The sequence below is a fragment of the Aptenodytes forsteri genome, unplaced genomic scaffold, assembly GCF_000699145.1.
Source record: "Aptenodytes forsteri isolate BGI_AS27 unplaced genomic scaffold, ASM69914v1 Scaffold326, whole genome shotgun sequence".
NCBI lineage: Eukaryota > Metazoa > Chordata > Aves > Sphenisciformes > Spheniscidae > Aptenodytes > Aptenodytes forsteri.
Window position 1 is genome coordinate 7,880 of NW_008795677.1, and position 212 is coordinate 8,091.

Below are 212 nucleotides of genomic sequence, written 5' to 3' on the forward strand. Positions count from 1 at the left end.
CGCGGGGGGTGAAGGTGTCCCCCAGGGTGCCGGTACGTCCCCTCCTGGCATCTGGGGATGCTCAGTAGGGATGCGTTACCATGAGCTGATGCTGTCCTGGCCCCAAGGAAAGCAAAAGAGCTTCGCCCGGCAAAGAGGAGGGCAGGCAGGGAGGGGTGGAGGGGCCGCTGCCTGCTCGGTGTCATTACAGGCATGAAATAAGGGGCGGGGGC